At 40.8% G+C, this 16,490-nt stretch overlaps 1 long non-coding RNA gene across 1 annotated transcript; it reads right to left on the bottom strand.

Annotated features, from left to right (window-relative positions):
• Positions 1-3,059: 3,059 nt before the first annotated feature.
• Positions 3,060-15,513, bottom strand: LOC309841737. Its single transcript, XR_014299283.1, has 3 exons — positions 15,424-15,513; positions 14,769-14,842; positions 3,060-3,082 (listed from the first exon to the last, which is right to left on the bottom strand). It is a non-coding gene; the product is annotated as an uncharacterized lncRNA (long non-coding RNA).
• Between the last annotated feature and the right edge of the window lie 977 nt (positions 15,514-16,490).

Below are 16,490 nucleotides of genomic sequence, written 5' to 3'. Positions count from 1 at the left end.
TCAATATGTCCATGCTAGTATTTTTTTTTTTTTAATCCTGGTCAAATATGAGACAAAACTTACTGGGAATAAATACAAAGTTCTTGATCTCAAAATCAGTGGCCCACAACTGGATAAGGGTTGTTGTGAGCAATTTGTTCAGTGTGAATCAACAGTATGATGTGTTCCTCAATTCTAAATGTGCTGTGGTACCTGAAATGAAGGAGGTGATGGTCCTGTTCCATTCTGCAACAGCTCAGAGAACTCTGCTCAGATCTGGGAGCCAGACTTGTGATCAGAACTAAACGTGCCAGCTGGAGAAGGACCATCAAGGGGGAGGGATCAAAGGGGCTGAGACCATATCAGATATTTTATTTATGTGGGCTCTGAGGACTGCACTCAGACCAGTATGTAGGCTACGGGGACGTAGAGACTTTAGGTCAATATAAGGAAAATCTGTGAAAGAATCTGAGCTGGCCATGGATTTGGGCTTCCCTCAGAAGATTCCTGTCGTGGAAGGATTTTGAGCTTACACTGGCATTTAGCTAGAGTATTGTAAAGGTTCAGACACTATCCGGGGGTCTGGAATTAATGGCTTTTAAAATCTCTCCCCACCCTGAGAATCTACGGCTCTGTGATTCCATAGCATCTTTCATTCCCTGTGAACAGTCAGAGGCAGGCCTCATTTTTCTTTTCATGTGGTCAGGGATGAGGTTTGGTCCTCTAATTTAATGATTCCGAACTTTAAAGAAGGAAGAGGGAAGTGCCTGGGAATCTGGTGACCTCACTATAACCCTTTAAAGTCCACCATGTTGGGCCATAAAGTCCACCACGCTTGAAGGCGCCAGGGAGTAGTAGCAGCTCTTGAAAACAGCTTCTTGGGGGCTGCTACCATCATCCCATTTTACAATTCCATTCTGGTGCAGTTTTCTCTAAGGTTTTCTTGTGCTACCTTTCAATGCCCAGGAGAGAAGTGAGAGGGCTCCCTGAGTCTCCCTTCTGAAAGAAGGAACAGTTTCCAGCTGCAGCTAGAACCTTCTTACTGCCCAGTCAGCACACATCTGTGAAGCTTTGGAATTTACTCTCTAGAACAGCCATTTCAGATCTCTGCATTGCAAGCCATCGGGTAAATCTCAAAAATGCTCTGATAACTCAGGTTGTACTGGGTGTATGCACATATGTTATCTGATATCGGTCTCACAGAAACTCTGTGACACTGAAATCTAAAGCAGCTGGCTTTACATCTCTTTACAGAGAGATCAAAGTCAATGATCCAGCAAGAGGCAGAGGCAGGACTCAATCCACCTTTGACCTTCGGGTCAGCTTTTCTTCCCAGGTCCTCACATCTGTCCTCTGGGATGTTGCTTTCCCTTTGCTTTGTCTCCTTCAGCATATGTGGTACCTCCTTCCTTTTGGTATCTTCCTTTCTCCAAAGCTACCTCCACCTGTGCTCTGGTTCTTTACCTGCTTCTTATTATCTTGCTGCCAAGGATGGCATGAGTTCTCTTGTATCCTCAATCCCTCCCATTCAGTTGGTTTCTTTCTTCTGGTCCTAAAATAATACTATTTCCATTATTTCAAACTTTGTTTTCCTTTTAACTGTCATCCTTTCTCTTGCCGAGTACTGTCAGACCTACTGAGTGAGTTTAATTCAGTGTCTCCTTGTCTTTTTCATACCCAGATCCTTTCCCCTGGCAATCTGCCTTCTATTTCTTTACCAAAAATTGCCCCCAGGAGACCAAAGAGCCATTGATCAATTTTGAGAACCATTGTTAGTGTCCTCACCATCCTTGATTTCTCAGTAGCATTTGACCCTGTGGACCACCTCCTATTTCTTGAAAGCCATTCTCCCACCCCCTCAGGATTTGTGTAACTCTATACTTCTGTAACTACCCCAGTGACTGATTCTTTATCTGGACAACCAGTTACCCAACAGTTACATGAGAGAGGTGGGCTAGGATCATTTCTAAGGTTTCTTCGCATGCTATGAATTTCAGTTTCTTTTGTTGGAACTTCTTCCACCCCTTCTGACTGTGCCAGTCCTTCATGACTTAGTTCCATCTCTCCACTTAGTTCTCTCTTCTCTCACTTCCATGGAGAGGTAATCCATACTTGTCTGCAGGTAGAGGAATTCACATTTCCATAGCTATTCCAAAACTCTCACTCCCCTGCCCTTATGTCCAGCTCTCTGCACATAGATGCTACATCATCCCTTCATAGTTAGCACTTCCTCAGCTCCGATGAGCACTGGCTTCCCAACTTCCCCAGTTTTTTCCCCATTATACCAGAGGCTTGGATGAGGTGCAGCAGAGGAAAAGGGCCTCTGAGCTACATTCTGAGAATATAAGAAGAAAGAAACAGGCCCAGTGTCTGGGGAAAAGGACTTAAGAGCAACAAAATGAAACCATTTAAGTCTAGATCCTTCTCTCTTCCCTAATAAGTCTTTCCTAAGAAGGGAACCAGTCTTCAAGTCAAAAAAGACCAAACACTGTTGAGATGGCTGAAAACCTTAGACAGATGAGCACATAGCTCCTGGTTGCTGTTCATGAGGTCAGATCTTCATGTACACATACATAACGCCTTGAGGTAGAGAAAGAAGCTCTACATGTTACTTCAGAGAATAGTGTAGAAATTAAGATGTTTTTGGATTTTTAGTGTCAGAGAGCCAAAATACAAAGGCATATGTGGTCCTAGTGTTTTAAAAACCATAAAATGAGAGACTCCAAATTCTGAATACCAAGAGCTCTTTTTCCCAGTAGCATCTAGAGTGGACTCTTAAATAAGTAAAGTCTGTGAGCACTTAGGAAGGAAAGCTGTAGCTAGCATTAGGAATCAACAGTTAGTGAAACTATCTCTTTTCTGTTTAGGTTAATAGACCAATGGATCAAATATTCCCAAGAAATTTGATAAAAGTCATTCCAGTTAGTTTATGTTTCTCAGTCTTCATGTTGGCAAATTCTTTTCCTTTAGTCGTATCATGCCTTTCTTTGTAATCACTTGTTCAGTGTCTGACTTCTTTAGTAGACTATGAACTGGTGAGGACAGGATGCAACCATGCCTGACCAGTTTGCTGCTATACCCATAATTCCTGGCTTTGTACATTCTGACAAAAAATAAATAAAAGAATTAGTCACTTAATAGGTAGATGTAAAATGTGAACCGGGTGATAATAAACATATAAGTGATTGCAAAAGTGCATTTCAAAATTGATAAATTATTGAATTGATGTCAATCTAAAGATTAGCTCTAACTATAAAACTCTTAGACAAAAACATGAAGAAAAGCTTCATGGAGAGGAGGGAAGATAGCATAAGAATAGGTGACTTGTATTTCATCTGGTCCCTTGAATTCAGCTAGTTATCTATCAAATAATTCTGAACACCTGTGAATTCAACCTGAGATCTAAGAAAAGAATTGCTTCGATTCTACAAATAGAAAAGCGACCCATTTTTTTGCTGGGTAGGAAGTATGGAGACATGGATCTGAGGGGATATATAGGAAGATAAACCACAGGGGGAGGGAGCCTCCATAAGCCTGCTACTGGAAAGTGATAGAGGAGTGGAGCACAAAATCAGAACTTTTAAAAGTCTGCTCCAGTGATGGACCTCCCTGCTTGAAAGGTGCTCAGATGGTGAGGTGGACCAGAATCCTAGGTGGGACAGTGTGGGTTCAGGATCTCCAGGATCACAGAAAGAACAGGAGTGCCTAAGTGCAGCAGAGTCCCCAAATATTGGAGTGGGGAAACTGGCTATAATCCGTGAGCCTGGGAATGGGCTCTCAGCCCAGGAATGGGCTCTTGCCAGAAACTGTGAATCCCAGAATGATTGAGTGACCGGCGGGGGGGGGGGGGGGGGGGGGCAGCAAGCAGCAGAGCTGCAATGACTCCCCTCCTTACCTTCAGAGGATCCACACAGGTGCAAACTGCAGGAGTCTGCAGAGTTTGGCTCACACAAAAGTGATTGAGAGAAAAACAACTACTGGGTCATGAGGGGAGGCTTTGAGAGATCAGTGCTACCATAAAGCAAAACAATATTAGAATAATTGGGGTCCCAGAGGAAAAGGAAAGAGAGAGAGAGGGATGAAGGTATATTTGAGCAAATCATAGCTGAGAACTTCCCTAATCTGGGGAAGGGGACAAGCATTCAAGTCCAGGAGGCACAGAGAACCCTCCCTCAAAATCAATAAAAATATTGCACATGGAACATTTTCCATAATCGATCACATACTGTGTCACAAATCAGGTCTCAACTCATACCAAAAGATAGGGGTTATTCCCTGCATATTTTGAGACCACAGTGCTTTGAAATTTGAATTCAGTCACAAGAGGAAATTTGGAAGGAACTCAAATACTTGGAGGTTAAAGAGCATCCTGCTAAAGAATGAATGGGTCGGGGTGCCTGGGTGGCTCAGTGCGTTAAGCCTCTGCCTTTGGCTCAGGTCATGATCTCAGGGTCCTGGGATCGAACCCTGCATTGGGCTCTCTGCTCAGCACGGAGCCTGCTTCCCCCCTCTCTCTTCCTGCCTCTCTGCCTACTTGTGATCTCTCTCTCAAAAAAAAAAAAAAAAAAAAAAAAAACTTAAAAAAAAACTTAAGAATGAATGGGTCAACCAGGAAATTAAGGAATTTTAAAAATTCATAGAAACAAATGAAAACAACTCTTCAAAACCTTTGGGATGCAGCAAAAGCAGCCCTGAGAGGGAAATATGTAACAAGCCTTTCAAGAAACAAGAAAGGTCTCAAATACACAACTGAACCTTACACCTATAGGAGCTGGAGAAACAACAGGAAATAAAGTGTAAAGTGTAAACCAAGCAGGAGTTGGGAAATAAAAGATCAGGGCAGAAATCAATTAAATAGAAACCAAAAGAACAGTAGAACAGATCAATGAAATTAAGAGCTAGTTCTTTGAAAGAATTAGATAACCCACTAGCTAGACTTATCAAAAAGAAAAGAGAAAGGATCCACATTAATAAAATTATGAATGAAAGAGGAGAGATCATGACCAACACAAAGGAAATACAAACAATTATAACAGTATTATCAGCAAGTATATGCCAACAAGTTAGGTAGAAATGGAAATGGGTGCATTCCTAGAAATATGAAGAACATATTCATATTTCTATATATATATATTCTACTTCAGGAAGAAGTAGAAAACCTGAACAGACCCATAACCAGCAAGGAAATTGAAGCAGTCATCAAAAATCTCCCAACAAACAAGAGCCCAGGGCCAGATGGCTTCCCAGGGGAATTCTACCAAACATTTAAAGAACTAATATCTATACTTCTGAAGCTGTTTCAAAAAAATAGAAATGGAAGGAAGACTTCCAAACTCATTCTGTGAGGCCAGCATTACCTTGGCCCAAAAGCAAAGACCCCACCAAAAAGGAGAATTACAGACCAACCAATATTTCTGATGAACATGGATGTGAAAATTCTCACCAAGATACTAGCCAGTGGGATCCAACAGTACATTAAAAAGATTATTCACCATGACTAAGTGGGATTTATCCCTGGGCTGCAAGGGTGGTTCAATATTCACAAATCAATCAACATGATATGTCACATAAAAGGACAAGACCCATATGATCCTCTCAATTGATGCAGAAAATGCATTTGACAAAATATAGCATCCTTTCTTGATTAAAACTCTGCTCAGCATAGGGATAGAGGGAATATACCTCAATATCATAAAAGCGAAGTATGAAAAGCCCACAGCGACTATTATTCCCCTTTTAAAAAATATTTTATTTATCTGACGGAGCACAAGCAAGGGGAGCAGGAGAGGGAGAAGCAGGCTTCTGCTGAGGCTCCCAATGCAGGGATCAATCCCAGGACTTTGGGATAATGACCAGAACCAAAGGCAGTTGCTTAACCAACTGAGACATCATTGACCCCCAGATATTTTCAGAAAACTGAGAGCTTTTTCCTTAAGGTCAGTAACATGACAGGCATGCTCACTCTCACCACTGTTGCTCAACGTAGTACTAGAAATCCCAGCATCAGCAATCAGACAACAAAAAGAAAGAAAAAGCATCCAAATTGGCAAAGAAGAAGTCAAACTCTCACTCTTTGCAGATAATATGATACTTCATGTGGAAAACCCAAGATACCACCCCAAAATTGCTAGAACTCATACAGGAATTTAGCAACATGGCAGGATATAAAATCAACATGCATAAATCAGTTGCATTTCTGCACACTAACAATGAGACAGAAGAAAGAGGAAATTAAGGAATTGATCACATTTCCAACTGCGCCCAAAACCATTAAGATGCCTAGGAATAAATCTATCCAAAGAGGCAAAGAATCTGTACTCAGAAAACTATAAAGTACTCATGAAAGAAATTGAGGAAGACACAAAGAAATGGAAAAGCATTCCATGCTCATGGATTGGAAGAACAAATACTGTGAAAATGTCGATGCTGCCTGAAGCAATCTATGCATTTAATGCTATCCCTATCAAAATACCATCAATTTTTTTCAAAGAAATGAAACAAATAATCCTAAATTTTACATGGAACCAGAAAAGACCCTGAATAGAACAAAGTTGAAAAAGAAAACAAAAGTTGGTGGCATCACAGCACCAGACTTCAAGCTCTATTACAAAGCCGTAGTCATCAAGACAGTCTGGTGCTGGCACAAAAACAGACACATAGATCAATGGAACAGAATAGAGCTCCCAGAAATGGACTCTCAACTCTATGGTCAACTAATCTTTAACAAAGCAAGAAAGAATGTCCAATGGAGAAAAGACAATCTCTTCAACAAATGGTTTTGGGAAAATTGGACAGCCACATGCAGAAACTGGACCATTTCCTTATACCACACAAAAAAATAGACTCAATGGGACGCCTGGGTGGCTCAGTTGGTTAAGCAGCTGCCTTCGGCTCAGGTTATGATCCCACTGTCCTGGGATCGAGTCCCACATCGGGCTCCTTGCTCGGCAGGGAGCCTGCTTCTCCCTCTGCCTCTGCCTGCCATTCTGTCTGCCTGTGCTTGCTCTCTGCCCCCCTCTCCCTCTGATAAATAAATAAAATCTTTAAAAAAAAAAATAGACTCAAAATAGTCAAAGACCTCAATGTGAGACAGGAATCCATCAAAATCCTTGAGGAGAACACAGGCAGCAGCCTCTTTGACCTCAGCCATAGCAACTCCTTTCTAGAAACATCACCAAAGGCAAGGGAAGCAAGGGCAAAAATGAACTGTTAGGACTTCATCAAGATAAAAAGATTTGCACAGCAAAGGAAACAGTCAACAAGATTAAAAGGCAACCTATGGAATGGGAGGAGATATTTGCAAATGACATATCAGATAAAGGACTAGTATCCAAGATCTACAAAGAATTTATCAAACTCAACACCTCCAAAACCAAATAATCCAGTCAAGAAATGGGCAAAAGACATGAACAGACATTTCTGCAAAGAAGACATCCAAATGGCTAACAAACACATGAAAAAATGCTCAACATTACTCAGCATCAGGGAAATAAAAATCAAAACCACAATGAGATACCTCTTCATACCAGTCAGAATGGCTAAAATTAAAAAGTCAGGAAACAAGTGTTGGTGAGGATGTAGAGAAAAGGGAACATTCTTACACTGTTGGTGAGAATACAAGGTGGTACAGCCACTCTGGAAAACAGTATAGAGGTTCCTCAAGAAGCTAAAAATAGAGCTATATGAAGACCCAGCAATTGAACTACTAGGTATTTACTCCAAAGATACAAATGTAGTGATCCAAAGGGGCACCTGCACCCCAATGTTTATAGCAGCAATGCCCATAGTAACCAAACAATAGAAAGAGACAAAAGATGTGGTGTGCACGCACGGTGTGTTTATACACATACATACATAAAATGGAATATTACCATCAGGATGAAATCTTACCATTTACTTCGACATGGATGGAACTGGAGGGTATTAGGCTGAGCAAAATAAGTCAATCAGAGAAAGACAATTATCATATGATTTCACTCAAATGAGGAATATAAGAAACAGCACAAAGGATCATTGGGGAAGGAAGGGAAAAATGGAATGGGAAGAAATCAGAGAGGGAGAGACAGCATGACACTCCACTATGGGAAAGAAGCTGCAGGAGAGGTAAGTGGGGGATGGGGTAACTGGGTGACAGACATTAAGGAGGGTATGTGATGTGATGAGCATTGGGTGTTATGCAACTGATGACCTACTGAACTCTACATTTGAAAGTAATGATGTATTATATGTTGGCCAACTGAATTTAAAGGAAAAAAAAAAGAAAAAGAAAAGCTTCATGACATTGGATTTGGCAATGATTTCTTGGATACAACACCAAAAGCAGAGGAAATAAAAGACAAAATATACTAGTTAAACTTCATGAAAATTTAAACTTTTGTGTATTGAAAGATACTATCGACAGTAAAAAGGCAGCCCATGGAATGGGCAAAAATGTTTACAAATCATATTTCTGGTAAGGGATTGCTATCCAGAATATATAAAGAGTGCTTACAATTCAATGCACAAACACATGTACACACACAAACAAAATGGGCAATTTAAAATTTGGCAAAGGACTTAGACATTTCTCTAAAGAAGATATAGAAATGGCCCATAAGCACATGAAAAGATGCTTACTGTTACTAGTCATCAGGGAAATGCAAATCAAAACCAAGATGAGATGCCACTTCACAGCCATAAGGATGGCTATTTAAAAAACCCAGGGAGCACTTGGCTGGCTCAGTTAGTAGAGCATGTGACTCTTGATCTCGAGGTTGTAAGTTTGAGCCCCATGTTGGGTATAGAGATTACTTAAAAATAAAATCTTTTAAAAAATTAAAAACCCAGAAAATAACAAGTATTGACAAGGATGTGGACAATGTAGAACCCTTGTACATTGCTAGGGGAAGTATATAATGGTCCAGCCACTGTGGGAAAATTTAAACTTAGAATTGCCGTATGATCAAGCAATTCCACCTCTGTGGAATTCAAAAGAGAAAAGAAGTTAAACAGGTGATAAGAAATTTAAGGGAAAAAAGTTAGAAAAGAAGTGAAGGCAGGGATTCAAATAGATATTTGTACACCTGTGGTTATAGCAGCATGATTCACCATAGTAGAAAGTAGATGTAACCTGAGTGTCCATAGACAGAATGGATAAACAGAGCATGCTATACAATACATGCAATGGACTATTATGAAGCCTGAAAAAGGAAGGGAATCTGACATGTGCTACCACAGGGATGAACCCTGAGGACATCATGTTAAGTGAAATAAGCCGCTAGTAAAAGGACAAATACCATATGTTACCTTCTATAGGAGGTACTTAGAGTAGTCAAATTCATGGAGACAAAGAATAGAATGGTGGTGGCCAGGGCTGGATGAAGGGGAAAGTGGGGAGTTACCGCTTATTGGTTATAGAGTTTCAGTTTTGCAAGATGAAGAGGGTCCTGGAGATGGATGGTGGTGATGGTTGCACGACAATGATGTACTTAATGCTGCAGAACTATACACTTGAAATCATTAAAATTATAAATTTTGTTGTGTATCTTTTTAACCATAATAAAACAAATAGGTTTAAAAAATGTAGCTCTAATTGTGAGCTTCAGGATTTTATTCCAGGCCCTTTTATCACTTGGATGAAAATCTTAACATCTTTGCTTTTGGTACAAAAATCAGAGAAAACCAATGCAAAGGATGTTTCTAAAGAATTCTGGATTTCTAAGGGATTCTAAGGATTCTGGAATAATAGATCAAAAATGGGTATTGAAATTAAAGAGGAATAATTGTACAATTCTGAATTCAAGATAAGGAATAAGCAAAAAAAATTATGGAATTAGGAGCAATGATTTGTTTTACATGTGAAAGATCTTGGGGTTTTCATTTCCTAAAATTCCAAATAACCCCATAGTAAGAGGAGGAGAGGTAAACTTTGGTCTATTCGAAGAATTGTGTTTTGATAAAAGGAGACAACAGTCTCATTGTGCTCTGTGCTGATCAGATGATACGAGGGCACCAAATAATGTCTTTTGTTCTTAGCAGTATACTTTCAAGAAGGTCGTAAACTCTAATAAAGCAGGATAAAACCATGGGAGCTGTTAGGGTACTCAAAACTAGACCTCATGGGTCTTGATGGGCGAGGGGATTTAGTCTGGGAAGAAGAAAATTAAGAGAGATCTAATAACTGTTTTCAGATATCTGAGAAGCTGCCATGTGAAATAAGGACTGTCCTTATTCTGTATTTACACATAAGGGCAAAATTGGGATGGACAAAAAGCTAGAAGAAGCCTGAGTCATTGTGTGGAGAATTTTCTGAATATTAGATCTGATGACATTTAATAGTGTGGTCTCCTGTGACTGGATGGCCACCTGCCAGGATGAGTGCAGGGCAGGAGCTTGGTTCTTTCCAACACCATGATTCTTTCAGTTTCGTGGTCTCAAAATCTTGGCATCTTGACTCTTCCCTCTTCTTTCCCCCAGTATCTGATGAAATCTTGGGGGTTCTTCCCTCACTTGGACTCTCTTGGACTGACGCTTCACTCTCCATCACCAGCAGCCTTGCCTCCTCAACCCTGGAGGATTTGTGCACACTGCCAGTCAGATTTCCCAGCTTTGGGGCTGCCCCTTGCTTTGAGCCATTCTGCAGGCCCCTGCCAGACCCATTTTATACAGTACTTATCTTATCATGCATTTCCCCTGATCAAGACTGAAAAGTTGTTTCTACTGTTTCCCATATCAAAATGAGATTTCCTTTCTTGGCTTTTGGGACCATTCTTCTTTCCCTTTCTTTTCTATTTCATTCTATTACTCAAATGACTGTTGTAGTGAAGCTGTTCCCTTCAATGTCAGCTGGTCTGATCACCTTCCCCTGTTCATTCCCACTTCTGTTCCCTCATCTGTGTTGTCCCTCTGTGTGTCCTCCACCCCCAGCCTTATTATAGGGACCACCTCATGTACTGCAACCACTATGACATTTTTCCTGACCACCAACAGTCACATGGATCCTTCATTTCTCTCATCCATCTGAAAAGTATTTACAGATTCCTCTTAGAATGTAAGCACTGTGCTAGATGCTGGTGAATCCATGATAAGAAAAATGCATCTCTTGACTTCATGGAGCAGGTGAGATAGACTAAACAATTGCTATAAGGAGCACAAGTGTGATGTTGTGATACAAAATGGTGTGTGTGTGTTTGGGATGGGTGGGTAATCAGAAAAGACCTTTCTAAGGAGGTAACAAATAGGCTGGGACCTAAGGAGGTAAAGGTATCAGCCAGTGGGAGGGGCTAGAGTCAAGTACATGCCAGTCTAAGGAACCAGTGTGTGAGCCAGAAGCAAGAAGCGGTTGGCACACTGGAGACACTGGACTTAGAATGGTTTGGTTGGAGCATAGTGAGTAAGGGTAGAAGGGCATGAAATGAAACTGAAGAGGTGCCTGGGGCCAGATAAGCCATATGAAAGATCTTAGATTTTATATGAATTGCACTGGGAAGCCATTAAAGATTTTTAAGGAAGGGATTGATGTATATAAGCTAAACATTCTAAGATCTGTCTGGCTACTATGTGGAGAGTAATCTGAAGAGCAGCAAGAGTAGAAGTCAAAATTAAAAAAAAGAAAAAGAAGAAGAAATGAATGTAAAAAAAAAAAGTTAAAAATATAAAAATAAAAACAAGAACAAAAACCAAATAAAAAAGAAGAAGAAGAAGAAGAAATGAATGTAGAGGCACCTGGCTGACTCAGTCAGAAGAGACTTCAACTCTTGATCTCAGATTATGAGTTCAAGTCCCACGTTGGGTGTAGAGATGACTTAAATGAATAAATAAAAACTTAAGAAAAAAAAAAGAAATTAATAGAAACTAAGAACGACAGGAATGAAGAGAATTCTAGGGATTCTCCAGCTTCATTGACAAGGAAAAAACAAACTAATCTTCATGGTAGTGTGTTGACATTTCAAAACTGGCATTTAATTATTTACATACCTTAGTATATATACATGTGTATAAATAAATCTGCGTGTGTGTGTAAAAATTTTTAATAGCACAACTACCAACAGCTAGGATAAAGAACTTCAAAGCCTGGGAGAACTTTTGCAGTTGGGGAACAAAATAATAACAGTAATCCATGATTCCCTGTAACCAAACTGGATTTTTTTCAACCTGTTCTTTGGAATCCCAGGGTCCTTCATAATTGCTGTGGGCTTTGAGGGGCTATTTTGCAAGGGAAGACTGAGATCTTATGTGTTTGGTGAAATAGGTGCATTTTCCCATTCTTTAAATATTGTGAGAAAATCAGTTCTGAACCTTCTCTTAATCTCTGTCCGTGATCATAGACTCACCTTCCTCTAGCAGTATTGTTTGCCAAGCACAACTAAGTACTGAGCTGATGTACTGAAAGATGGTAACTTGAACTGAAATGGAAAGAAGTAGATGGATTTAAGATATGTTTGGAAATAGACTTAAGAGGGTTTGCTGATGGTTTTATGGGAGAAGTAGAGAATTAAGAATGCGTCCCAGTGTCTGACCTGAGAACTAGATGATTGGACCTACATCATTTATGTAGAGTAGGTGTGAGGGAAATTTAGAAGTTCAGTTTAGGACTTGTTAAGTTTGAAGTGCCTGTGAGACTCTCACAAGGCAGTGTCAGGGTGCCAGTTGTCTCTACAAGTCTAGAACTCTGATGAAAAGGCAGAGAGGGAGATAGAAATTCTAGAGCTATTAGCATGCGAATGGTGACTGGATGTATTAGAAGAGTAAGCAGAAGACCTGGGACCAAGCCGAGGACCTGTTTGTAGGAGGATGGGGATGATCGAAAGCAAGGGGAAAGAGTCATAGTGCAGGAGGGGAGTCAGAGGTATCACCCCAAGACCAGTAACTTCGTTCTGTATGGCCTGAGTCTGTCTTTATTGGCTAATGCAGAAATTATTTCAGTATGTAATATGACCAGGGAATATGGTGGTGTGGAGAATAGAATATGGTCCTGCTCTGTAGTCATTGCTAGCATGTGCCTTCTCAATGAGATGTATGTACATTCCTTGTAGGCAACTACTACAAATTCCTTATATTCCACTGTGTCCAGCACAGGGCAGGATATAAAGTAAACGCTCAGTGCTTCTTGATTAAGTGGTGGTAAGACCATCTTATAAAGGCCCTTGCTAAAACCATGGACTCTGTTGCACAATGCTAAAGATAATTTCTTTCCTGGGCCAGGTGATGCCTGGTACTTTGTATGAATATGATCTTTGTATTTCCTTACTAGTATTATTACACTTTGAAATAGTAATGATCAGGGCACCTGGGTGGCTCAGTGGGTTAAGGCCTCTGCCTTCAGCTCGGGTCGTGATCCCAGGGTCGTGGGATCGAGCCCCGCATTGGGCTCTCTGCTTGGCTTGGAGCCTGCTTCCCTCCTCTCTCTGCCTGCCTCTCTGCCTACTTGTGATCTCTGCCTGTCAAATTAAAAAAAAAAAAAAAAAAAAAAAAAGAAAGGAAAGAAATAGTAATTATTATATTTTAAAGGACTTGCAGGCACTAAGAACGACAGGAATGAAGAGAATTCTAGGGATTCTCCAGCTTCATTGACAAGGAAAAAACAAACTAATCTTCATGGTAGTGTGTTGACATTTCAAAACTGGCATTTAATTATTTACATACCTTAGTATATTAAAGGTACATATACATGTGTATAAATAAATCTGTGTGTGTGTGTAAAAATTTTTAATAGCACAACTACCAACAGCTAGGATAAAGAACTTCAAAGCCTGGGAGAACTTTTGCAGTTGGGGAACAAAATAAATAACAGTAATCCATGATTCCCTGTAACCAAACTGGATTTTTTTCAACCTGTTCTTTGGAATCCCAGGGTCCTTCATAATTGCTGTGGGCTTTGAGGGGCTATTTTGCAAGGGAAGACTGAGATCTTATGTGTTTGGTGAAATAGGTGCATTTTCCCATTCTTTAAATATTGTGAGAAAATCACTTCTGAACCTTCTCTTAATCTCTGTCCGTGATCATAGACTCACCTTCTTCCTCTAGCAGTATTGTTTGCCAAGCACAACTAAGTACTGAGCTGTTTGGATTGAATGTAGTGGTGATGTTTCAGTCTCTAGCAAGGTGAGGGCCTGGCTCAGCTGCATCTGACGCTGGGAACCAAGAGCCAAAAAGCCTGTGTATAGAGCTCCTGTAGCATCACTGAGAGCTGAACGTGAGTGCTTGGATCAGATTGATATGCAGGGATGGGCAGGAGTCCCCAGGTAAAGAAGCTCATAGAGGGTTTCTGTGTGGGAAGGGAGGAAAATGAAAGTTCCTAGAAGCTTGGTAAAGAGTAGAAATAAACACAGGCTCCCAGGAGTCTTTAAGAGAAAGAACTTGGGCTGCAGGGGGAAAAAAAAAAAGAATCTTGAAAACTACAGTCCATCCTGAACACTAACTAATTGGACACCGACTAACACCGAGACTTACAAATTTCTTCTGCCCTGAACTCTAGCTGCAAACACTGGAGAAAAGAAGAGTGTGGCTAGCATAGAGCTGTGCACACGTTGTGTGGTATGAAGAACCACTCAGAGCTGAGAGTCATCCCAGTCCTGTCCCTGTCTCCCTGCCACAGTGGAGACCTGCACTTCGCTTGGGCCGGACTTTTTCAACCTGTTCTTTGGAACCCCAGGGTCCTTCATAATTGCTGTGGGCTTTGAGGGGCTATTTTGCAAGGGAAGACTGAGTTCTTGTGTGTTTGGTAAAACAGTTGCATTTTCTGCGCTTTAAATATTGTGAGGAAATCAGTTCTGAACTTCTCTTAGTCTTCTCTGTGATCATAGACTCACCTTCTTCTAGCAGTATGGGCTGCCAAACACAACTAAGCACTGAGCCAGAAAGTTAACAGTTGGAGTGTGGTCACCTGTAGGCAAAAAAGAAATCGCATCTATTATAGTAAACCAGATAAAGAGCCATGTTGAAGACAATTTTTGCTTCTACAACCCTCATAGCATACCTTCTTTTTAACCCCGTTTATTATTAACTCCCTCCAATATAAAATGTTTAGCCATAAACTATTTTGCGTGCTTTGCAAACTATTTGCTTTAGATGTGTCATTAGAATTTTATCACCAGATTAAGATGCCATGACTTTTCTTAAATACAAGGGCTTGTGAGTTTGAAAAACAATTACTGCTCTAGGTGAGAGAAAAGAAAATGGCAATAAGGCTCAAGTTCTTTAAACAGCACAGAAAATACAATGTTTTTTAAAGCAAAAGAGATGAGTTTGTGAGCTGAAGGATTTTGCAGAATAAGCAAGTCTTTGCAAGTGACCTTCCTGTGTTCTTCCACACCATCCCCAGCTTGTTTCCCACAACATAGCACACTTCTCTTGAGGGGCCAAGATGATCACCTAGTCCCTTGCTTAAAACGTTAATGAAGTTCAGGCTCCTCAGTGGGCCACACCGGGCTCCCTGTGACCTCTCCCGCTCACCTCATTTCTTACCTCCACCTCCTTTATAATACCCATCCAGTTTCAAGAGGCAGGTTGTTGCTGCGCCCACTTCCTCTGTTTAAATGCCAACCAGCACCTTCCACCCAAGGAAAAATCACCTTCCCGTTGAGGCTTGATGGTACATTCCTCTCTGGCTTGCTGCACTCTGTGCAATCCCCACAGTAACCACCTTATTATAGTCTAATGATCAATTTATGCACCTATTTCCTCGTCCGAGCCTCAGCACAATTTGGGACACACTGTAGGTGCGCTCTAGATGGTGGTTGCTGAGGAAATGAGTCCTTGTGTTAAATACAGCTTCCCTGTCCTCTCAGTACTTTGAAAGTTCTCAGAAAAGGAAAAGGAAATGACTAAAGTGTAGGCCGTTTAAACGGAACACAACCACCACCCTGCCAGGGATATGCCCCTGCCACTGGGTGGGAGGAAGAAGGACTGAGGCCAAGAGCCCAGTGCGTCTGGGGAAGTGCTGTGATTTTTCTACAACAGTCAGGACCGGCTACATAATCTGAGGGGCCCAGTGCAACATGGAAATGTGGGGTCACCTATCCAAAGATTATTGAGAATTTCAGTAGACCCAGCCCCGGCCCAGGGCAGCTGCACAGGTATCACAAAGTGAAAGCTGGCCCTGTTTACAGCAGGAAAGTAAGGGAGACTAGGAGAAATTTTGGATCAATTTTTTCAAAGAGTAGCTTTAAAATCTGTAAATTTGTTTTAGGATTTCTATTTTCTCATGTCTCACCCCTCATAAGACCCCTACAATTATTTTTCATTTGGAAATTCAGATTCTTTCAAAATGTTTTAGTCCACATTGTTTTACAAAAAATACTGCATACTCTGGTTAGTCCTTAAAAAGTAATGCTATGATCCATACCCCACCACGTAAGCCCTGAAATGAAGTAACACATCATAATTGTATTTCCTCCATTCCGTCCCCCAATTTGGGGGAGACCTGCTGGGCTTTCCCAGGATTATGTTAACATGAAATATCTTTATCAACCTTTTGCTAATTTGTAAAAATTAATTCTCCATGCAATAACATCCAGTCTCTCCAATGTGAT

This window comes from Mustela nivalis (assembly GCF_964662115.1).
Source record: "Mustela nivalis genome assembly, chromosome: 10".
Classification (NCBI taxonomy): domain Eukaryota; kingdom Metazoa; phylum Chordata; class Mammalia; order Carnivora; family Mustelidae; genus Mustela; species Mustela nivalis.
Note: the sequence above shows the minus strand (reverse complement) of the source record. Positions and strands in the feature narration are given on the sequence as shown.